Source organism: Rhineura floridana, chromosome 11 (genome assembly GCF_030035675.1).
Source record: "Rhineura floridana isolate rRhiFlo1 chromosome 11, rRhiFlo1.hap2, whole genome shotgun sequence".
Taxonomy (NCBI): Eukaryota; Metazoa; Chordata; class Lepidosauria; order Squamata; family Rhineuridae; genus Rhineura; species Rhineura floridana.
This window is the reverse complement of record NC_084490.1, coordinates 68,596,691-68,619,512: the sequence shown is the minus strand read 5'-3', so window position 1 is coordinate 68,619,512 and position 22,822 is coordinate 68,596,691. Positions and strand designations below refer to the sequence as shown.

General features: G+C 41.2%; 1 protein-coding gene across 1 annotated transcript in view; it reads right to left on the bottom strand.

Moving 5' to 3' along the window:
- LOC133367017 (poly(rC)-binding protein 3-like) overlaps nucleotides 1-22,822 on the bottom strand; it is a 482,686-nt gene that overhangs the window by 168,443 nt on the left and 291,421 nt on the right. The window lies entirely within an intron of this gene.

The following is a 22,822-nucleotide window of genomic DNA, read 5'->3' as shown; positions in this document are numbered from 1 at the left end:
TTTGATCATTTGCATGCTTATTGAGTTCAATGGGATTTACTCCCAAGCAATCATGCTTAGGATAGGAAAAACTGACCATGGTGGAGGAAGAGGGGGAGGGGAGGGGAAGGAGAAGAAGGGGAAGGAGGGGATTGGAAGGGGATAGGGGAGGGGGTGAAGGAAGGGGAAGGGAAGAGGCAAGAGGGAGGGAATAATAGGGAGGAGGAAGGGAGGGCACGTTTGATTATGTGCGTGCTTTTTGAGCTCAGTGGGATTTACTCCTGTGCAATCATCCTTAGGATAGGTGAAACTGACCTGGGGGAGGGAGGAAGGGGGAGGGGGAGGGGAGGAGATTGGGTGGGTAGGCACTGGGCAGAGGGGAAGCCCCTTTGCTTTCCAAAAGGAAAACATTGTGAACAGTATCATTCTTTTTCAGGGTTTCCACCAACTTTTTATTCTACAGCAGGCACATGTAGTCTCCCACCCAAATTTAAGCCAAAGCTGTCCCTGCCCACATCCACACCAGACTTTTATTTCACTCTAGACATGGCTTCTCCCAAAGTCCGCTGGGAAGTGTAGTTAGTGAAGGGTGCTGAGAATTGCTAGAAGTTAAACCACTCTGGCCACTGGAGCTCTATCAGGGGAATACGAGTCTCTGCTCAGCACCCTTCACAAACGACACTTCCCAGGATTCTTTGGGGAAAGCCTGTCTGTCTCACGTGAAATAAATGTCTGGCATGGATGTGGCTCCCTGATTAGCCAAGCCAACAGCTGTGAGTCTGGCTTTTAGAACACTGACAATTGGTTCTTACTGAGCATGCCAGATGCTATAATAGACTTCAATGTCAAATTTCTTCAATGAACTAAAAATCAGCCATGCATTCTTTAAACTTTTAAACTGCAGAAGATGAAGGTCATAGTATGGGGCAAGGTCAGTAATAGGATTACAGGTACTCTGTGAACATGGCTGATTTTTAATTAATTTCAACAAATTATGAGACCTCTGACAAAAAAGTTCAACAGGGATCTGGATTTCCCCCCTCTTGTTTGACACTTTGAACTCTCAATTCTCTCTGAGTGTTTTGTGTATCATGGAAACTGATCCTGTAAAAGGTTGCCCCTGAAACTTCCTACTGCTCAGAGAAGTGGGGATTGCATAAAAAGATTTAATATGTGACATGCTTTTCTCTTTCATGGTGCTTATAATCTTTTTTTAAAAAATCCTCATAGGGCAGATGGTCCAAACAACTAAATACGTTGCACTTCCCTTTGATTTGATTTAAATGTTTCTTTAAAAATCTCTGATGTCATTACAACAATTGGATTTCCTGTTTTACATATAATTACTACTATTCTCAACACTCTCTTCATTTAATTTATGACTCTGAAGGAAACTCAAAATTGGGTTCAGAATTTGACATGAGAAACTCGTGCGGAAATAAGCCTTCATGTGGAAAACTTGCCTTCTATACTAGTTGAAGAGTTCCCTTAATCTGTTTCATTTGATAAGCAAGAAGTATCACCACAATCAAATCATGTTGTATTATAGTTCTTTCCTTTAATATGTTCTTGGGGAAAATAATGGATTATCCTGTTTTCATTCTCCAGATAAAATGTTTCAGATGCAGAGATAAAGATGTACTCATCTGAGCCATTAAACAGTGAAGTAAGATGAATCAACAGAGCAGAAGTAGCAGATTTAATTACTGCTTAGAGGTAGGAAGAAGAACTAATTACATGGTTAGTAAGCCACATGCCAATCTTCTCCTTAACCATGTGTTTTGATTGTGTTGGAAAAAGCTCTGCAGACTCAGCAGCAAAACACATAAAATATTTTCACATTTTAGTGAGTTAAAAATGAGATTTATGTAAAAAAGCTAGCTTTTTGATAGTTTGCCATGTTCATTAATTCAATAACTGAACAGTTTTGTTACATGAAATGTGGATCTATTCAAATTAATGGGTAGCAAGCTATCAAGTTACAAGAGATACAGAGCTACTTGGATGTTAAACATAACTGGTGAGAAGAATTGTATTTCTACTGTCTGTGCCTCCACATTGGGAGATATGTTTCTTCATCTCCAAACTGGGAAAATGTGAATGCTCCCTCATAACAAAAGACCTGGAAGAATGAGGGGACCTCTCTCAAAGCTGCTGTAGGATTCTGCAAAGGCAGAAAGGAAATTAATTAGGTAAAACCTACAGCCATGCAAGATGGCCATGTTCAAGTCAGAATCTCCCATCTCTATACTAACATTAGTGTAGAGTTGTAGCATCCTACCCTGTATTTCTCCTAGTGTCATTTCCCTGACCAACATCCAGGATCATGGACGTTGTCAGAAGTTGTTAACACTGATGGTTCTTCTGGTATTATGACATCTGCATGCATACATATATGGACTCCAAGGCCAAAAATATTATGAAATAAGGCACAGATGCAATACATGCAGCACAATACACTATGCTGTGGACCTCCAAATGTTGTTTGGATTCCAGTTCGCATCAGCTCAAGCCGGCATGATCGTGGCACCATTGGAATTGTAGTCAAATAACATTTAGAGCGCTATGGGTTCCCCATTCCTCTACAGACTAAGAATAAGGGTGTCTTAGTTCTGCAGTTAAAACAAAACACCCTTCATTGTGTGACCTGAATACTTTTAACATAGGGGTAGGGAACCTTTTTCAGTCCAAGGGAAACTTTCCCTTCTGGGCAATCTTCTGCGAACCACATGCCAGTGGTAGGCAGGGCCAGAGGCAAAAGTGGGTGGTGGATCAATTAATGTAATTTTACCTTTGCAGAGTAGCGTAGTTTCTACATACACTCACAAACCTCTCTCTGTCCTCAATCCAGACAAACAACAAGCATTATCAGAGTTCAAGGACATATTCTGTGTTTGTGTTGGAATGGCTTTTTAATATTTTTTTTAAAAACACAATGTTTTTTTAACCCTTTTTAAAAGATGTTTCAAAAGCTTTTTTTACAAAATGTTTTTATAGTTGTTTTGTTTTGGTGTATTTTAGGGTCTGTTTTTATGATGTTTTGATGCATTTTTAGCGCTTCTGTATGCCACCCTGGGCTCCTGCTGGGAGGATGGGCGGGATATAAATCAAATAATAAATAAATAAATATTCTGTTCAAGCAAAATCACTCAAGGAGGGTGTGAAGCAGACCTGGTCAGCAGTGTGGCCTGGGGGGGGATGTGTGTCCTAGGGAGAGTGTCAAGGGCCATATCGAGAGGGACGGAACTGGCCTGCAAAGCCTTTCCAACTGGTTCATGCCTGTTGTTCTTGGTGTTTCCTGCCACCCAGAGCTTGGAAAAGTTACTTTTTTGAACTACAACTTCCATCAGCCCAATCCAGTGGCCATGCTGGCTGGGGCTGATGGGAGTTGTAGTTTAAAAAAGTAACTTTGCCAAGCTCTGCTGCCACCACATACCATGCCCTCCACAGAGAACTGAAGAAGCCTTCTTCCTGACTGTAGCACATTAGATGGAGAGGTTTAAACCTTCCCATGCTTTGTGATCATGAGGAAGACTGCATACCTTGCCCTCAAGCTCAGATTCCTGGGAACACAGCGCAGCAGATGGGGCTCTCCCTATTTGGAGTAATTATGTAACTTCTGAGGAGCTGCCAAACTCAACACCCAGTTGCTCTTCATGGGGATTTCTCATAAGCAGATGTTTGGAAAAGTCTGCTGATTAAAGAATCACATTGCCAGGCATGCTCTGGTGGAAGATCAGGGAAGCTGTTGTTTTTGTCTTCACCTGGAATTTCGGGTGCTGGACAAGCAACTGGAAATTAAAGAAAAACATGTGGAGGAATGTGGGGGGAGGAAAGAGTGTGACTCTTTCATCACAGCTTGCTTTGTACACTGCTCTCTTGTTATGTAGAGTAATATCTCAGCCCACACAGATTATGTTGCCATAAAACCTCAGAGTCCTGGGACCTGAGAAAAACTTTTGTGTGTGTGTCTGTTAAGCCTGTGTGTGAATGTGTTAAATGCGACTGTATTTGTCTGTGATTGTGTGTTGTTGTTGTGTGTGTTTGTGTGTATAACTGTGATTGTTAAATGTGTGTGTTTAGTGTGATTATCTTTGTAATTACATGTGTGCTTGGCTGGCCCCAGCCACTTTTGAAATATGATCCCCAATGTGGTCTGTGGCCCCAAAATGGTTCCCCACCTGTGCAACAAGGAGTAAAGGAAGCAGCAAGTTAAGAAAAAAAACTCCATTTCCAGAATTTTCAAAACGTTAAGGTTCCATTACATCACTTTCCTGGTTGCAAAACGCAGTGCAAGTTTTGCATATCCTCTACATAAGAAGTACTGAGTGAATTTACAAAACAAGTGACTAATTGTGACAGTGGGTGTAAGACTGCGTCAGTTGACTCAGAAGGAAAAATTACTGTGTTTCAAGTACAAAGAGCTGGATAATATTTATTTGCTGCCACCGAGCTAAAAATAATTCAAAAATACGAACATCTCTTTTCCAGACAGCAAAGGCTTGGATATGCTTTTGTACATTCTATTTTTATTGTATTAATATTTCAAATAAAATAGTATGCGTTATACTGTCAAAAATATTTACAAAAGGGAAAGCCTTATGTGAAATATTCTTTCACAGAGATTTCTTTTAAGTCCGAAAAAGCTTTAACAACCAGTCAGTGAAAATGCTAATCACATTGTATTTTGAGAGAGCAATGCAAAAATGTATATAGCAAAGCAGATCCCACAATCCCAGTATCACACTGCAAGTTTCTGGAGGAGGTGGTTGTGATGTATAGATCTGGGCTTCTGATGTATATTTGGTATGTTTGTGACCAAAGAGTGCAGAATACTTCCTTTCATCCAGGGCCAGGAGCAAATCATATTAAATTGCTGGGGTAATAGAAAATATCAGGGGTATACTTACACATGTAGCTCTAAATTGTAGCATCAAGCTACCAGCAAGGTCGCTCCTGAACACAGAAAATTAACACAGGTGGGCTACAACCTTTATCCATAATGTGCTAGTTTTCCATTTGCAAAGACTTTACCTTACATGGGGGAGCAGTAAACATGAGACACCACTTGCACTTTGAACTGGTACAATCTACTCTGCTACCACATCCCTGACTCTTTCCGCTGAATGTATGGATGGACCCAGCTTCTAAGTATGACTATGTGATAAGAAACACAGATGTGCCACTGTCTGGGCATGGTGTGACGTGACATCGTAATACTGTTTGGATGCCCCAAGTCTACTTATGTGGGCTGGGAAAACTCATAACACAATGGCATCCCCCCATGTGTGGGGATGTACTTCGTGTTAACATGGGCTTCCCCCAGGCACCTGGTTGGCCACTGTGAGAACAGGATGCTGGACTAGATGGGCCACTGGCCTGATCCAGCAGGCTCTTCTTATGTTCTTATGTTCTTAACTAGGAAGAGGGAAGAAAGGAATGTGGAGTGGCAGCAGCTTTTCTTTTCTTGTAACATCTAGTTTGGCTGCAAGACATCAGTTGCGCATGCTAGTCATCCTCATTTGTACTTTGGGTTTAATATTTAATATTTAAGAAATGTTTGAATCATAGAATCATAGAATAGTAGAGTTGGAAGGGGCCTATAAGGCCATCAAGTCCAATCCCCTGTGCAATGCAGGAATCCAAATCAAAGCATTCCCGACACATGGCTGTCCAGCTGCCTCTTGAATGCCTCCAGTGTCAGAGAGCCCACTACCTCTCTAGGTAATTGTTTCCATTGTCATATAGCTCTAACAGGAAGTTTTGGGGAAGTTTGCTTTGGATTTATCCTCTTTTTTGGCAAGTCATTTCATTATTCTCAGTTTCTTTTCTCAAAAATGGATGAAATGCATTCTACAATATTTTTGAAATATTAAATGTAAATGTACTGCGTCTAGTAGAATCTGACTTATGGAGACCCTACGAATAGGGCTTTTATGAGGCTGAGAGGCACTGACTGGCCCAAGATCACCCAGTGAGCTTCATGGCTATGTGGGGATTTGAACTCTGGTCTCCCAGATTGTAGTATTGAACACAGCACTGCAGATCTTACACATGTGGATATTTGAATAAGATCACATCACACCACATGGGTTTGGCAGTAGTGTGGGTTGAGACAAACGTGGTGTAAATGGGGTGCTTTTGTACTTGGGTGACAATGAGCTTTGGAGGGGAGATTAGAAAGTTTGCTTCTTAAAAGTCAAGAAAGTTGGAGCTATATTTCATCTGAGACCTTGCTTACCACATTTTCAAGTAAGTGAACTAATATACATTACAATTTAAATGACAGTGTGTGAGAAATGTATATGACCATTAAGTCCAGAGTCTAAAATTACCTAACTGAATCACTGCAGTGCTTGTGAGTTTAGATCACTTATTTCAACCTAAAAGGTGCAAGATGTGGGCAAAAATAAGCAACCTTTAGACACTGGTTCCTGGAGGATCCTTAAGAATTCTAGTCAGTTTCCATGTTAATTTTGAGATAATGAGGCCTTCATTGGGCAGTGAATAGTAGATTTCCACCTTTGTTCTCCTACTGGGCAGTTTCCCTACCTTTTCACAACTGTGCTTCCAGTACATCTTTGTTCACTGTTTGGATTCCAGGCAACATAAACTAAAACCAGAGCTACTAACTTGGATGGCTTTAAAAAAGCATTCAGGTCCTGTTTGCAGGTTTCCCAGAAGCATCTGGTTGGGCACTGTGAGAACAAGATGCTGGAGTAGATAGGCCATTGGCCTGATCTAGAAGGGCTCTTCTTATGTTCTGTGGAATTCTCTTCCAGGGAGGCACACCGGGCACCATCACTGTCTGTCTTTAGGTACCAGGTCACAACATATTTATTCACCCAGGCCTTTGGAATTTAATTTTATGTTTGTTTTCAGTTAGGTTGGGAGAATTTAGATTTGTTTTTATGTAGTTGTGAGCATTTTAGGATAGTTTTATTCTTTTTAATATATTTTTTAATGTTGTAAGTCACTTTGAGATTTAAATTTGGTAAAAGTGACTAATAAATGTAATAATAAATGATGATGATGGTGATGATGTTCAGGGTCCCAAGTAGCCAACAATGAGAACTTTTTCTAATACAGTTAACTAAACAATGAAACTAAAACATAGTGTAGTAAAAGGAGAACCTCACACAGAAAAGACATTTGGTCTTACCGTAAAACGGTTTTCTCTGTGCAGGTCAAAAGCTGATCTCAGGTGGGTAGCTAGCTCCACCTAGTGGTTGAAGGCAGAAGAGTGCTAAAGAGTTTTTTTAACAACGTCTTCCTGCTCAGCTCATTTCAGTTTTTGATAACAAGCCAACCAACAGGAGGAAAGAACAAAGAGAAATAATAGGAACCATTGACATGAAACAGGAGTCAACAGCACTCTCTGCTGCAGGCCTAAGATGAAAAAGACAGTGATGGCAGCCCAGCTCTCCTAGGGAGTGGCCCTGAGGTCAGCTTTTGACATGCAGAGAGAAAACCGTTTTACAGTAAGATAATAATAATAATATAATAATAATAAATTTAATTTATATGTCGCCTATCTGGCCAATGACCACTCTAGGCGACGTACATGAAGAATTAAAATACAATACAATAAATACAATAATAAAAATAAAACAATACAGCAGCAATAATAATAATGTAGGGTAGAAGGCATTTGTTCATAACAGTTAACCCTCCCCGGAAGTCCCAAAGGCCTGTTGAAAGAGCCAGGTCTTTAAGGCTTTACGAAATGTGTTTAGGGAAGAGGCGTGCCGTAGATCTTGTGGGAGGGAGTTCCAAAGAGTGGGGGCCGCCACTGAAAATGCCCTCTCTCTAGTTCCCGCCAATTGAGCTGTTTTTGTTGGTGGGATTGAGAGAAGGCCCTGTGTGGCAGATCGTGTCAGGCGGCATAGTTGGTGGCGTTGCAGGCGCTCCTTTAGATAGACTGGGTCGAAACCGTATAGGGATTTAAAGGTTAATACCAACACCTTGAATTGACCCCGGAAAACAACAGGAAGCCAGTGTAGATCGAACAACACAGGCGTGATGTGATCCCGGCGGCGACTATTCGTAAGTAAACGAGCCGCCGCGTTTTGTATAAGTTGTAGTTTCCGGACCGTTTTCAAGGGTAACCCCACGTAGAGTGCATTACAGTAATCCAGTCGAGAGGTGACCAGGGCATGCACTACTAGTGGGAGTTGATGATCAGGAAGGTAGGGTTGCAGCCTTCGTATGAGGTGTAGTTGATACCAGGCTGCCCGGCTCACTGCCGAAATCTGAGCCTCCATGGACAGCCTGGAATCAAGTACAACTCCAAGGCTACGGACCTGGTCCTTCAAGGGTAGACTCACCCCGTTGAACTTCAGGTCAACGTCTCCCAACCTTCTCTTATCCCCCACGAGCAGTACCTTGGTCTTATCGTGGTTCAACTTCAGCCTGTTCCTCCCCATCCATCCACTCACGGATTCCAGGCACTTGGACAAGGTCTCCACAGCCGACTCTGGTGAAGATTTAAATGAGAGATAGAGCTGAGTGTCATCTGCATATTGGTGACACTGCAGCCCAAATCTCCTGATGATTGTCCCCAGCAGCTTTATATAAATGTTAAATAGCATGGGAGAGAGGATAGAGCCCTGTGGCACACCACAATTGAGAGGCCAAGGGTCTGAAACCTCCTCCCCCAATGCTACCTGTTGATGCCTGTCGGAGAGAAAGGAATGGAACCACTGCAGTACAGTACCTCCAATTCCTAATCCCTCCAGGCGATGTAAAAGGATACTGTGGTCAACAATATCAAAAGTCGCTGAGAGATCGAGGAGGACAAGAAAGGTGAATTCTCCCCTATCTAATGCCCTCCTCATGTCATCTACCAGAGCGACCAAGGCTGTTTCAGTTCCGTGACCAGTCCTGAAACCCGATTGGTATGGATCCAAATAATCCGTTTCATCCAAAAGATGAAATGTATTTTCTCCTCTGCATGGAAAAACTGATCTCAGGTGGGACATACCAAAGCAGACCCATGTAGGATGGGAACATTGCTGGGCTGATTACACTAGTGATCTGGGAGAACGTGCTGTAGCACTCTCCTCCCAAAAGCTGCCTCTGCTGATGCATATGTGTTAATCTTACACTGTTTAATAAACGTATTAGGTGCAGCCCATGTAGCTGCTCTACAAATCTCTGTGATAGATGTGTGGCGTGAGGATGCTGCCGATGTGGTTGCTGCCCTAATTGAGTGGGCCACTATCCTGGCCGGCCGGGCTAACTTTAGAGAGCCGTAGGCCAGTGTGCTACATGCCTTGATCCACCTAGCGAGCATGGACAAAGACACTTTCTTCACTAAAGATGCTGTCTGATGGAGATGTTTTGTTTTAGAGATATACACTTTCAGGGCTCTTCGCACATCCAGTGAATGCCATGCTTTCTCTGTGGGGTGAAGGGAATTAGGACAAAAAGAAGGAAGTACTAGCTCTAGCTGACAGTGGAAGGTAGACAATATTTTAGGACGAAAAGAAGGGACAGTACATAGGACTACTCTATCCTTATGAAACACACAGAAATTCTTGTCAACAGACAGAGCATTCAACTCAGGCACTCTCCGGGCCGAGGTAATGGCCACAAGGAACAAGACCTTAAAGGATAGGAGACGTAGGGAAATTTGACTTAGGGGTTCAAAAGGAGGCTTTTGTAGGGCCATTAACATCTTGTGTAGATCCCAAGTTGGGTAATGATGGATCGTAGGAGGTGCCGATGCCGTTGCCCCACGTAGAAAATGCCTGAGTAACGCATGAGATCCCAGTGGTTTCTCTGGAGATGTAGACAGAACAGCTGAAAGGGCTGAAGCCTGGAGTCTGAGAGTGTTTGGCCTAAGACCCAAGGACAAGCCATCCTGTAGGAAGCAGAGAATGTCGTTTATACCTGCTTTCCTTGGAATTAAACCCTTCTTTTGTGACCACATCGAGAAGGCCTTCCATGTAGTCTCATATATTCTAATTGTGGAAGGGTGTCTTGAGGCCATCATAGTTTCCACCACTTGAGCTAGAATGCCTTGTTTTAAGAGGCATCGCCTCTCAATCTCCAGACATGAAGCGCCAGCCATCCCGGGTCTGAGTGAAGAAGCTGTCCCTGCAACAATAAGTCTTCCCTGAGGGGAATTTGCCACAGAGGATCAATTTGCCACAGAGGATGGAGGAGGGGGTGGCAGGCACTTGGCATCCTGGGGAGCACACTGCAAGAGGTGTCCCCGCTCACGCTGTGAAAGGAGGAGGCCAGTCGGGTGATTGCCGGTAGGCAGGCAAAGATGCGCCTGAGAAACGAGGCTGGGGGGGGCAGAGTCCAACGACAATGACAGTGGTCTTGCAGCCAAAGCGGTGGGGCAGCTGCTTTGCGGTCGGCTCAGTGCTGCTGCGAAGTTTTGGGGGGGGAGAAATGTAAAATGACAACCCCCCTTTTTATTTTAAACAGGACACACATAGGAAAACAGTAAAGGAAGGAAAAGGTACAGACACACAATAGGAAAAAACCACCAAACTATACAGGCCTGAACGCAGAGAGGAGCTAGATCAACCGTTCTTGGTGAAGGCAAAAGAGATAGTGAAATAAGGAGCTGCGCAGAGCAGGAAGTCCTTTAAAAAAAAAAACTCTTTAGCACTCCTCTGCCTTCAACCGCTAGGTGGAGCTAGCTTTTCCATGCACAGGCTTCCATCTATGAATCAGTAATGAGAGTAATACTTTTTTTATTGTTAACCAGTGATGAAAACTGTTATTTTTGTGCATGCATATTTATAGTCTTCTCTCCAACAGAACACTAATATAGGATACTGAGGCGGCAGTCTGATATACATTGGGATTTATTTTTGAGCAGATATATATAGATATATATAGGATAAGCTGTAAGTATCTATTGACTGAACACTATTTTTTTCATAAAACTGGTTGTCAAAGTCATTTGTTTGCTATGACAATAACTATGAAGATGGAACTCTATTTAAATAATAATAATTAAATTTTAGCCTCATATATGACATATAAAGATGTTCATTCTTCATGTGAGATTAATACATGCTACACTGCAGTTTTCAGCTAAGTACTTGAATGAAATTCATTCTGGCAACCACACTAACTGCTAATCCTTCAGTCCATAATAAATTTAATAATAAATTTTATTTCTGAGTCGCCTATCTGGCCGAGTCAACGGCCACTCTAGGCGACGTACATAAATAGAATGAATACAACATATAACCAACTTTAGTCAATAAATAATCTAAAAAACCATCTAAAAAATCTAAAAAACCAGTCCAGTCCTTAAAAATACTAGACTATTACTACCCCCATTAAAATGACAGAGTTAGGCTTGGTTTACACATGGCTTGACGTTTCTACACATGTACTGTCCAGTAATAACTGGCACCTGAATATACAGACTCCACTGAAAAGCCTTGTGTATAAAGTGATATAAGGGGAAATGAAATTTCTACCTGTGATGACCCAGTCCAAGTTCTACCTGAGAAATATTAGCTCTTTTGGAATGATCAATAAAATTATGTTAATTGAATTAAAGATGTTTATTCCTGAGGTTTTCCCCTTCTAAGGGTGCAATCCAACTTGTAGATACGGTGAGCTGAGGGGCTGCTGGATATGGCATAGTTGCGGAGGAGGAGAAAGAGTATTGGCGCTGCTGGGCTCCACCAGCCGAAGTCTCCCCCCCCAGTGCCGCTGTGCCACTGACAGGAAACTCCACCACCACCTGGGCGCAGCTGGGGCCCAGCTGGCTCAACTGAGACTGGCACAAGTGGAGCTGGCGGAAGGCCTGAAAAAGGGGCATGCCGGGGACATAACCGAGGGAAACATGCATTTTGTTCCCTTCCATTGCACCCTGCCAGTGCAGCCAGTGTCCTCCTCTCCCAGCAGCTCCTGAATGGCAGTTGGATGTGGCGACCCCTTCTGCCAGCTCTGCTTCTGCAAGCCTCCTTTGAGTTGGATTGCTTTGCCTAAACATTAGTTGTTGCTGTTGACATCCCCTGCCCTGGCTTTTGCATGTTGAGGCCTGCTTGTATTGACCTTGATTCAGACATATCACTAAGGCATAGTAGCATTGTGCACACATACCTGTTCTCCCCTCCCCTCCCCTGAAGTGGGTACAGGAAGGAGATAAGCATCTACTTTCACTGTAAACCACAATTTGTTATTTTGACTGAAATGGGAACTGTTGTGTTAACCATGGTTTAACCAGGATCAGATGATGGCATTTTGGTCAAGCCATTGTTTAAGCTAGCCACAGTTAGTCCAACTTAGACAAGTTGACAAACTGCGGTTAGTTTAAAATAGGAGTGGATTGCTTCTGAACTTCTTATAGCTGTGCTTGAAGAGTATGCTCACAAAGAGAGTGATATGCACAACACTAAAACTATGGTTTAGTATTTTTAGTTCAACATTTATATACCAATTAACAACATAATCTCTAAGCAGTGTACATGAGGTTAAAAAGATACAATAAAGCTAAAATCAGTTAAAATGAACCATAAAATCGGAAAGCTTACTTAAAATGCCCGCTGAAATAAAAAGTTCTTCATCGAGTGCTGGGAGTTCAACAGGGAGGAACCCATCTGATTTAAGGCAGGAAGCAACCACAGCCACCCACAATACTGAATGGATGGCTCCCAGTGGATTTGAGTTGTGTGTCCAAGCTAGGAGGGACTACTAACAATGACTCCCCTGAAGACCTCAGTGATCAGGCAGGGATATAAGGAATGAGGCAGTCCTTAAGGTATCCAGGACCCAAGTTGTTAAAGGCCTTGTAAATTTATATAAGAGCCTTGACCTTGGCCTGGTAGCACATGAGAAGCCAGTGCAAGCAAAAAAAGCTCAGATAATATAACCTTCCTTTCTACAACAATGCTGATAATATCTATTTTCATGTTTTATTTTATATTTTGCCAGCTGGCAAAATGATATGCGTAGGCAGTTTATTTACATAAATGATATTCATAACACCACCTCCATCTTCCACAGTTGGTGTATTTGTAATTATTGCTCAGATTCACCCTAAATAATGCCTTTTTACTTCATAAATGTATTAAATGGTACTATTTATGTGCTAATTACTATGCTACATATAACGCATTTCAAGTTTTATTCAAAATTCATGGTCAGGCAATATCTTTAGATCCAACCAAAATGTCACAAAATAGTAAGCAAGCTTTTGAGTTCTCCGTAGAGATGTGAAGGCCTGGAAAAAAATGGAAAAATTAAGGAAAAAAACAGTTTCTCCCCATTTTTTTCAAAGCCTTTTTTTCCCTGAAAAATTGGAAAAATTAAAAAAAATTAAGAAAAATGGATTATGGAATGTTTTATTTTAGCATGATGAATAAAATGTTTCATTGAATCTTGGTCCCTCCCTTTTTCTCAATTCTTTTTATGGGAATGGATGCTTTATGTCTGCTTGACACTGTGGAGGACTACCAGAGACATACATAATTTTCTTTGTTATTAATGTTGATGGTTTCTTCTTTTTAATTGTTTTTGCCTGCTCCTCATAAACTGGCAGAACGAAAGAGGTTCCTTACCATTCAGGTGTTCCTTACAGTTCAGGATCTTGTAGATCCATTTGTTACCCAAAAAAGTAAAAATTTAAAAAAGTAAATTCAATCTGTAATAATTGTTTGAATAAAAGGTACTTTTAATATACCAAATGTGATAATTTTATGCCAAACCAACTTGTACATAATTACATTTGATGTTCCTGAAGTAACAAAGTGACTTTCAATCTGTAAAAAGTGCTCATATTACATTTTTTAAATTTTCCCAAAAAAATCCATTTTTTTCTGAAACCCCCCCAGAAAAAAGCCCAGTTTTTTCCATGGCTTCAAAATTTCCAGAAATTTTACACCCCTAGTTCTCCGGGTCTCTTCATCAGGCTGCCTACTGAAGAGAGAGAGAGAGAGAGAGAGAGAACATAAGAACATAAGAAGAGCCTGCTGGATCAGGCCAGTGGCCCATCTAGTCCAGCATCCTGTTCTCACAGTGGCCAACCAGGTGCCTGGGGGAAGCCCGCAAGCAGGACCCGAGTGCAAGAACACTCTCCCCTCCTGAGGCTTCCAGCAACTGGTTTTCAGAAGCATGCTGCCTCTGACTAGGGTGGCAGAGCACAGCCATCACAGCTAGTAGCCATTGATAGCCCTGTCCTCCATGAATTTGTCTAATCTTCTTTTAAAGCCATCCAAGCTGGTGGCCATTACTGCATCTTGTGGGAGCAAATTCCATAGTTTAACTATGCGCTGAGTAAAGAAGTACTTCCTTTTGTCTGTCCTGAATCTTCCAACATTCAGCTTCTTTGAATGTCCACGAGTTCTAGTATTATGAGAGAGGGAGAAGAACTTTTCTCTATCCACTTTCTCAATGCCATGCATAATTTTATACACTTCTATCATGTCTCCTCTGACCCGCCTTTTCTCTAAACTAAAAAGCCCCAAATGCTGCAACCTTTCCTCATAAGGGAGTCGCTCCATCCCCTTGATCATTCTGGTTGCCCTCTTCTGAACCTTTTCCAACTCTATAATATCCTTTTTGAGATGAGGCGACCAGAACTGTACACAGTATTCCAAATGCGGCCGCACCATAGATTTATACAACGGCATTATGATATCGGCTGTTTTATTTTCAATACCTTTCCTAATTATCGCTAGCATGGAATTTGCCTTTTTCACAGCTGCCGCACACTGGGTCGACATTTTCATCGTGCTGTCCACTACAACCCCGAGGTCTCTCTCCTGGTCGGTCACTGCCAGATCAGACCCCATGAGCGTATATGTGAAATTAAGATTTTTTGCTCCAATATGCATAATTTTACACTTGTTTATATTGAATTGCATTTGCCATTTTTCTGCCCATTCACTCAGTTTGGAGAGGTCTTTTTGGAGCTCTTCGCAATCCCTTTTTGTTTTAACAACCCTGAACAATTTAGTGTCATCAGCAAACTTGGCCACTTCACTGCTCACTCCTAATTCTAGGTCATTAATGAACAAGTTGAAAAGTACAGGTCCCAATACCGATCCTTGAGGGACTCCACTTTCTACAGCCCTCCATTGGGAGAACTGTCCGTTTATTCCTACTCTCTGCTTTCTGCTTCTTAACCAATTCCTTATCCACAAGAGGACCTCTCCTCTTATTCCATGACTGCTAAGCTTCCTCAGAAGCCTTTGGTGAGGTACCTTGTCAAACGCTTTTTGAAAGTCTAAGTACACTATGTCCACTGGATCACCTCTATCTATATGCTTGTTGACACTCTCAAAGAATTCTAATAGGTTACTGAGACAGGACTTTCCCTTGCAGAAGCTGTGCTGGCTCTGCTTCAGCAAGGCTTGTTCTTCTATGTGCTTAGTTAATCTAGCTTTAATAATACTTTCTACCAGTTTTCCAGGGACAGAAGTTAAGCTAACTGGCCTGTAATTTCCGGAATCCCGTCTGGATCCCTTTTTGAAGATTGGCGCTACATTTGCCACTTTCCAGTCCTCAGGCATGGAGGAGGGCCCAAGGGACAAGTTACATATTTTAGTTAGCAGATCAGCAATTTCACATTTGAGTTCTTTGAGAACTCTCGGGTGGATGCCATCCGGGCCCGGTGATTTGTCAGTTTTTATATTGTCCATTAAGCTTAGAACTTCCTCTCTCATTACCACTATTTGTCTCAGTTCCTCAGAATCCCTTCCTGCAAATGTTAGTTCAGGTTCAGGGATCTGCCCTATATCTTCCACTGTGAAGACAGATGCAAAGAATTCATTTAGCTTCTCTGCAATCTCCTTATCGTTCTTTAGTACACCTTTGACTCCCTTATCATCCAAAGGTCCAATCGTCTCCCTAGATGGTCTCCTGCTTTGAATGTATTTATAGAATTTTTTGTTGTTGGTTTTTATGTTCTTAGCAATGTGCTCCTCAAATTCTTTTTTAGCATCCCTTATTGTCTTCTTGCATTTCTTTTGCCAGAGTTTGTGTTCTTTTTTATTTTCTTCATTCGGACAAGACTTCCATTTTCTGAAGGAAGACTTTTTGCCTCTAAGAGCTTCCTTGACTTTGCTCGTTAACCATGCTGGCATCTTCTTGGCCCTGGCGGTACAGAGAGAGAGAGAGAGAGAGAGAGAGAGAGAGAGAGAGAGAGAGAGAGAGAGAGAGAGAGTATATAAAGTGGCTTGATGGTAAAGCCACAGAGCCTTCATTTAGTCACAGTCTTAAAATGGAGTGCGAGAGGAGACAGCAGAATGAATTAGGCTGTGAACACACTAGTTGCCAGAGCGAAGTGTTTCCATTAGCCACACCTAGAGGGGGAACGGGTTGATCTGCTGATCAGTTGCGAAATCTCTTTGAAGCTAATTTTTTTTAAACACACACACACTCAAGCTGCTTCCACCAGGTTTTACAGTAAAAAGGGGTGGGGTTTAACTAGCATTGTGTGCCCCAGTTTTCAGAAGAGAGAGGTGGAGATGCACTGGAACTGGAAGGATGTGTTTCTACCCTAAGATTAGGCCCCAATAGGAGCTATTCAGGTTTCAAGTTGCACCCAGGACTGCTGGGTCAAAGAAACATAAAATAGTTGATCCATCATATTTGAAAATATAAAATTCAGATAGATGAGCTATCAAAATGAGAGATCAACCACTGTACATTTCTATGTCTCAGTAGTCCTTTGTGCCCACACAATGTGTCACTAAATTCAGGTTCCATGGCTTCAGCATCAGGCCAGTCCCCCATCCCTGGATCAACACAGCTTCCTTTGCTGTACTTGGTTTTAGTTTACATTTGACATGTCAGCACACTGCCTAATTTTTGCAAATATCCAAAGTTTGTGGGAGAAAGGGTCCTGGGAAAAAATCACTCAAAAATGTTGTTACTTCTCTGTAAATATCCCCAAACTATTGCATATAGAGGCTTCTTAGAACAGTGACAAACTATACATTGTGTGCACTACTTTCTGCTGTGGTTAATATTCAGGTGAAGGAAAAACACTCAGTGATAAGTATAATAAATAAAGAACATGTAATGGAAACTTAATCTGGAAACATATGTTTATTAAGCATATTATTTTAACAAGTCTTTGTAAGGAAATTCCTGTTTATTATAACCCTGAATTAATTATGACAATTATTTTATTATTTATTTGATTTATTATTTGATTTATATCCCACCCTTCCTCCCAGCAGGAGCCCAGGGTGGCAAACAAAAGCACTAAAAACATTTTAAAACTTCATAAAAACAGACTTTAAAATACATTAAAACAAAACATCTTTAATACCATTTTTTTTAAAAAGCTTTCAAACCATCTTTTAAAAAAAGGTTTAAAAACATATTACAAAGCAATTCCAACACAGACAAAGACCAGGATAAGGTCTCAACTTAAAAGGCTTGTTGAAAGAGGAAGGTCTTCAATAGGTGCCAAAAAGATAACAGAGATGGCGCCTGTCTAATATTTAAGGGGAGGGAATTCCACAGGGTAGGTTCTGCCAAACTAAAGGTCTGTTTCCTATGTTGTGCAAAAGGGACCTCCTGATAAGATGGTATCTGCAGGAGGCCCTCAGCTGCAGAGCGCAGTGATCGACGATATATAAGGGATAAGACGGTCTTTCAGGTATCCTGGTCCCAAGCTGTATAGTGCTTTGTACACCGAAACTAGAACCTTGAACTTGGCCTGGTAGCAAATGGGCAGCCAGTGCAATTCTTTCAGCAGCAATTATGACAATAAGTTTGTCAACTTTTCAAATTCTGAATTCTGATGCAAAGCACTGATGCTATCGCATGCTAGTATTCTGTTCCTCACAGAATTGAAAACCCAGCCCATATAATGTCTTTATAATAGGAGCCTACAAAGATGGTTGCCAGAGGTAAACCAGCAAATTCAATTCTGATAATCAGCTGGGAAAGCCTCCAATATATTCTGCCATAGGAGTAATACATTTTAAAAAGCCACCAGCAAAACAGGGAGGCAAACACTGAGTGCTTTTTTCAAAATTGCAGCAGGGGATGTGTTGTACTAGAGGCAGCATCATGGATTAGAGAGTAGAAGAGAGGGTGTTGAATGGGTGAATTTGAAGAACTGTCATTTATCTATGAGGTTCCCCCCCCTTCTTTCTGGGACAGAATATGCCCCTGGGATTGATACTATGTCCACGGTGCAGCATTTTGTCCTGGGATCATGGCCAGAGCAGTTGATCTGGCACTTGAAGCAACGACCAAAAGAAGAATAAAAATAACGGAAGAAAGAAAAAGAAAAAAACCCTCAGCCACTCTGTATTTAACATAAGATGAAAATTCTCCAAATTGAGTGGTGTAATGCAAATATAATACCTACAATGGCTAGAATATACATTTAGCTGTATAAGTGTCTCTCTTGCATGCTTCATCTCCCATTGATAAGACTAACACTCATCACGAAATAGTATGGGAAATTCAAAGGCACTGTCACATGTGAAAATGGTCTTTCAGTTCCAGGCAACTTACAATTTGTGTTCCTGGCTAGAGCTGTAATTAGCATCACTGAGGACCTCTGATCAGTAAGCTAGCTTCTTACTCAAGTAATGCTCCTTCTTAATAAAGAAGGTGTCAGTGTTCAGCACCTGTGAAATGCAGGGGCCAGTAATTTGTATCTTTTCTAGATCAGGCAATGATTGGCTTATCAGATTTAGAGAAACAAACACTGTCAGCATCAACAGAAACAAAACATATTGCCCTTTGCACCTGCTTTAATGAGGACAAGTACAGATTAGGATCAGTAGCACTTGTCTATAATAATTATGCTTCATACTGTGCAATTGTTGGGTTGGACATGAAAGCTACTTATTTATAGACTTTCTTGATCTTTTGTTATCCCCATACCACTACCACCATCCCTGCTAATTCTTCAGCTTCACGATGGGAAAAGTTTACAAAAGCAATGCTTAATCCAAACAGAAGAAAAACCATGTAAAGTCATTTTAACAACATTTTACATGTGATTAAAATATGCTACCATCAACAGAAACACACAGTGGAAGAAACCTTTAGATTAAAATGTAGGATAACAGTTGCCTCAAAACATTTTGGAGTCATTAGAAATTGATGAAATAAATAAAGGTAAATTGTAATTGTCCTGAGAATTAGTAGGTTCAGTAAGCGTTCCCTGAAAATGAGAAGCTTTAAACTTGCAAAGTAAGGCAGAACCGTTCAACAATTTTATATATGCACTATAAGAATCCAGGTGAGATTTCTGTTTCGCTATCATGAACCAATGAAATTATCTGAACTATTACTTCCCATTAACCAAATGAAACTAACCTATTTTGGTATTTAGCTTGCTGCACATTTATATATAGTCTGCTAACTAGAAGGATCAAAAGGTTTATCCATCTTGCAATATAATGTCCTTGCCTAAAAGAACCACATATACTCTGAAAGAAGATCTGGGCCTGTGTCATTTGATTGATGAATGATTATGGGAGCACCATCCCAGTCATATCCCCACTACTACCTCTCCATCTGACTGTATACTGTCTTCTGCAGCACTGTGTTCACAGTACTGATATTCCGAACCCTAACATTTATTTCTTTATTATTTGATTTATATCCCACCCTTCCTCCTAGCAGAAACCTAGGGTGGCATGAACACCTGTCCATGATGCCCACCACATTAGCACAGCATTCCATGGTAGCGGGAAGCTTGAGTGTGTTGTTCCAGGAGAATATGGGGAGTCCTTATGTACTTCTTAGTGGTTGCAGCAGCATAGGCTTATCATGGTATTAGAAGGAAACAAAAGAATACTTAGTCCAGCGATAAGAGAAAGCTGAATATTGAAACCTTTGGGATATTTATTAGGGGATACCAAATGGATAGAAGTGATATAATTTTCTATGGCTTGGTAAGAGAAATATTTAGAGCGCTACTCTTGATTGCTTCAAAGTGGCAACACCACATCCCCATTTTCTCTAAGGCGTTTTCCATCAAAACCTTTATTTTTAATTTCCTAACATAGGATTCCAGCATAATGCTGAGGATATGTCACTTTAGGGTTACTGAAGAAGCAATGCCTCTAGATTAGCTTTTTCCAACCTTTGGATCCCGAGATGTTGCTGAACTAGAATTCCAATCATTCCTAACCATTGGCCATGCTAGCTAGGGCTGATGGGAGTTGTAGTCCAACAACATTTGGGGATGCAAAGGCTGGGAAAGGCTGCTCTAGATGCATTGCCCTACATGCCTTACTGTGATCATTCTGCTTTAATTGCTGTTTCTGTTGTTCTTATAGTGTTATTTTACTTTAGGCTACTGTGGGAGCTTTTACTGAAGGATATATATTTTACTTAAAAAATGCATTTGCACCTACCTTCTCAAACAGCAGAAGTCTATTCCAGTGGTAATGTATTTTTCTCCAGCACTGCTTGGGCTGCCAACATACTGAAGAGTAACTACACCTTTTAGGATGCACACCTTAATGTGGTGAGGGGGTTTCAGAGTGTTGAAGAAGCTGAGAGCAATGCTGTCAGGAGTCCAGACCAAGAGGCACCCAAGGCGGAATGGTCAAAGCTGAGACACCAGACTAAGATGCATCCAGACTCAGAGGAAGGCAATAGTAAACCACCTCTGAATACCTCTTACCATGAAAACCCTATGAACAGAGTATCCAAAATGCAACACGAGATAGTGCTGGAAGATGAGACCCCCAGGTCAGAAGGCACTCAACGAGCTACTGGGAAAGAACAAAGGACAAGTACGAGTAGCGCTGTGACTAATGACACAGCTGGGTCAAAGCCGAAAGGAAGCCCAGAGGCTGATGTGCACAATTGCAAAAGGAGAGTGCGGAGTTGTACGACGTACACATTTGGAACATAGAATGTGAGAATCATGAACCAGGGAAAGTTAGAAATTGTCAAGCAAGAAATGGAACGTCTCAACATTACAATACTTGGTGTGGGTGAATAAAAATGGACGGGAATGGGACATTTTCAATAAGGCAACTACAAAATATTTTATGCAGGAAATGAGAAATTAAGAAGAAATGGGGTTGCTTTAATAGTGAGAAGTGATGTAGCAAAAGCAGTTAGGAGCTGCAAAGCAAGGTCTGAGCTAGTGATATCAATGAGATTAAATGGGAAACTTATGAACATAACCATCATCCAAGTCTATGCTCCAATAGCAAAAGCAGAAGAAGAAGGAGAGATTTTACACAGACGTACAGGAGGAAACTGATCACACACCATGCTGATAATCATGAGAGACTGGAATGCAAAAGGAGGGAACAGAGAAGAACTAGGAATTGTGGGGAAATGGGGCTTAGGAGACAGAAATGAAGCAGGAGAAAGACTTATTGGATTCTGTGAAGCCATAGATTTGTTTCTTGTAAACACATTTTTTTGAGCAACCGAAAAGATGACTGTAGATGTGGACATCACCAGATGGTCAATATAGGAATCAAATTGATTACATATTTGGTATCAGAAGATGGAGAAGTTCCATACTTTCTGCAAATATAACACCAGGAGCAGACTGCAGTATGGTACAGATCATGGTTGTACTGAAAATCAGAGTAAAGCTAAAGAAGAACAAAGCAATCATAATGCCAAAATACAATTTAAATAACATCCCAGAAGAATATAAAGATCAAATAAGGAACAGATTTGAGGCTTTAAACATAGTTGACAGAGAGCCAGAAGAACTATGGAGTGAAGTCAGGGACATTACCAGGGAAGAATGCATAGAGACCAGAGCTTGGAAAAGTTATTTTTTTGAACTACAACTCCCATCAGCCCCAGCCAGCATAGCCACTGGATTGGGCTGGTGAGCGTTGTAGTTCAAAAAAGTAACTTTTCCAAGCTCTGATACAGACAATACCTCTCGTTAAAAAGAGAGAAAGACGTCAATGGATGACTGAAGAAACTCTTAAAATGGTTAAAGAGAGAAGGAAAACAAAAGCAACAGGAGATAGAAACACAGTCAGAACCCTAAATGCAACAATACGTAGTACATAGAGACAAAGAAAACTCTTATAATAGTTATTGTATAGAAATAGAAGAGGACAACAAAAAGGAAAGAACAAGAGCCCTATTCCAAAAGATTAGGCAAATGAAAGGGAAATTTAAACCACGAATAGGGATGTTGAACAATCAACAGGGGAACACACTGACTGACCAAGATGAAATAAAAGATGGAAGCAATACACTGAAGAACTCTATAAAAGAGATGCAAGGATGACAGATTCATTCATGGAGGAACCATATGATGAAGAACCAGAAATTTTAGAATGAAAGCTGCTCTTAAAATACTTGGAAGAAACAAATCACCAGGAACAGATGGCATACCAATAAAGTTGCTACAAGTTACTGAGACTGAATCTGCCCAAATTTTGACAAAAATATGTCAACAAATATGGAAAACTAAACAATGGCCCACAGACTGGAAGCATTCAATATACATCCCAATTCCAAAGAAAGGCGATCCCAGGGAATGCAGTAATTATCAAACTATTGCCTTAATATCCCATGCAAGTAAAGTAATGCTCAAGATTCTACAACAAAGGCTCTTACCATACATGGAGCAAGAAATGCCATACGTCCAAGCTGGATTTAGAAAGGGAAGAGGCACCAGAAATCATATCACAAACATACGTTGGATAATGGAGTGGAGCAAGGAATTTCAGAAGAAAATTACCTTGTGCTTTATAGATTACAACAAAGTCTTTGACTGTGTAGATCATGAAAAACTATGGAATGCTTTAAAAGAAATGGGGGTGCCACAGCATCTGATTGTCCTGATGCGCAACCTATACTCCGGACAAGAGGCTACTGTAAGAACAGAATATGGAGAAACAGACTGGTTCCCCATTGGAAAGGGTGTGAGAAAGGGGTGTAT